A 2,716-nucleotide genomic window follows, 5' to 3' on the forward strand; every position below is an offset into this window, starting at 1 on the left:
CAGATCAGCCATTAATAGGCCTGCCACCCATTGCTTCTGATGCCTAGCTTTCTGTTCCTCCTGGTTTTTGTTAAAGCACACCAGAGGATGCAAGTCAAGGGAGTGCCCAAGTCCCATCTCTAATCTTCGGTGTCCTGAACTACAAGTCTATAGTCACAGGCATGTTCTGTAGTAGTTTTTCTAAGGTAGACAATGCCCATGAGGAAAATTATATTCTCACTTTAAAACTTTCTTTCCCTTTGGTCTGAAAGGGAGGTTTTTTCTACTTACTGTTTACTTCGCTGATGGCGAAGAGAATCTAGCTATGAGATTATTATTTAAGCTCTTATTTTGGCTATGCTATTACAGAAAAATGTTAGCCATCTCTTTTATAAGGTCTAAAGATTAAAATGTGCATCCTACAGATTCCTTCACAATAGAATTAGTTTCCTACCTTGAAGAGAATAGAGAAATGAAAGAACAAGTTGGGCTTAGAATAGAGAAATGAGGGAGCAAGTCCTAGATCGCTTGCTGACAATAGCAATATCACATGAATACTTAGCAAATAGTTTCAACCATTAGATAACAACTTAAGAAAACATTTACCAGAAGGTCGAATACCTTCTATACATTTTAAGCATCATGTATTTGGATACACCTCTTAAATATCTAACATGGTGTAGTTTGTTTAACCAGTAAACTTAAGCACAACCATATAAAATGTTTTTAGTTTCTTTCTACCAACAAGTATAAAACATATGATGCAGAGATTCAGGTCACACAAATTAAAATGTATCTTTGATTAATTTTAGCAGCTTAAATTTATGGACAGTCTTATCTATAAGCCAATTAAAATAAAACTCTTAATAAAAATTTCCTATGTGGACATACAATATGTACACACATATAACATAGCATAATAGACCAATATAGCAATTTTAATAATAGCTTTTAAAATCTTTAACTCTTTTTGTAGATTGCCAATTGATTTGAATTGCTTTTTGTTTTTAGTAACCTCAGTTAACTATACTTTCTCTCAGTTGGTACTGTTACTACATTATTGGCTTCATCTGTTTACAGAGCCATCCCAAAGTACTGAATACAATAGAAGTGGCTGGAAAAAGTCCATAGGAACCTATAGGAGGACAGCTAAACACAGAACCAACAACGCTTTAGTTTTATGAGCAGCAAATCATATATAACTGTGGATGACAAAAGACTTTAAGTTGCCATGTTTAAAATTATAAACTCACCAACCAACAAGAGGCACTTGCTTACTTCACAGTATTTTTGAAAGCACCTGTAGGATTTTACAAGTATTTGACCCTTTAGGCCTCTGGGGCTTTCTCATTAAGATAACTATCATGTCTAGTAACACAAGATCATTAGACATTTTAATTCTCAAACATTTGTATTAATAGCATTTTCCATTATAGAAACTTAAAATTTAGTACCACGTCAGATCTTGACAGTACTTCTAATATACTCCAAATAGCCTGATTAGTTGGTGTCTCTATAAGATGAGAGACATAGGTCCTTCGATTTTTTCAGTTGGGCCCAAACTGGAAAAAACAAAGTCCAGGATTTACTGGAAATTTTAGAGTCCAGATTGTTTGGAACTTTGATTTTTTGAATGCCTGTCAAGAATGCTAAGAAGGCTCAAAATTCAAAATATCTGGTAGAAATAAGATTCCTTAAAATCATGACATAACATAGACCAAATTTGATCATTGTTACAAGATGATTATTCAAATCTTTGAAAATAAGCACATATTTAAATAACCCATAGCTCTTAATAAAAATTCAGCTGTTTTTGAACAATTAGAATTTAACCGACATCAAGAGAACATAATAGATTACTTTAACACATTGCTTTAACAGAGAATCAGATTTTAATTCTGTGTCAAAGAGAAATTGAGCTTCCTGTGATCTTTTGCTGTGAGGTTTCCTTCCTTTACCTTCTTTCATATTGGTGACTATGTTTCTGTGTTTCTGTGTGTAACACATCTTTAAGCATCTTTTGCAGGGCTGGACGAGTGGCAACAAATTCTTTCAATTTCTGTTTGCTATGAAAAGTCTTTATTTCACCTTCATTCACAAATGAGAGCTTTGCAGGATATAATATTCTGGGCTGGCAGTTTTTCTCTCTTAGCACCTGGGCTATGTCTCGCCATTCCCTTCTAGCTTGTAGGGTTTCTGATGAGAAGTCTGCTGTGAGTCTAATTGGAGATCCTCTGAGAGTAATCTGACGTTTCTCTCTTGCACATTTTAGAACCTTTCTTTATGTTTCACTGTGTTGAGTTTGATTACAACATGTCGTGGTGAGGATCTCTTTTGGTCATGTTTATTAGGGGTTCTATAAGCTTCCTGTACTAAGATGCCTCTGTCCTTCTGCTGCTATCTGCTAGTATCTGCTAGTATCTCACTAAAAAGGCCTTCTAATCCTTTCTCCCTCTCCATGCCTTCAGGAACTCCTAGAACCCGAATGTTGCGTTTTTTAATAGTATCCTGTAGATTCCCAACAATATTTTTTAGATTTCTAATTTCCTCTTCTTTTCTTTGGTTTGCCTGTTTCCTTTCCTGTTCTCTGTCTTCTAAGTGTGATATTCTCTCTTCTGCTTCACCCATTCTGTTTTTAAGGCTCTCTAATGTGTTTTTCATTTGATCTATTGAATTTTTCATTTCATTATGATTTCTCGTCACTATCACAGTTTCTTGTTCTACTAGTTGTTTCATT

The sequence above is a fragment of the Lepus europaeus genome, chromosome X (genome assembly GCF_033115175.1).
Source record: "Lepus europaeus isolate LE1 chromosome X, mLepTim1.pri, whole genome shotgun sequence".
Taxonomy (NCBI): Eukaryota; Metazoa; Chordata; class Mammalia; order Lagomorpha; family Leporidae; genus Lepus; species Lepus europaeus.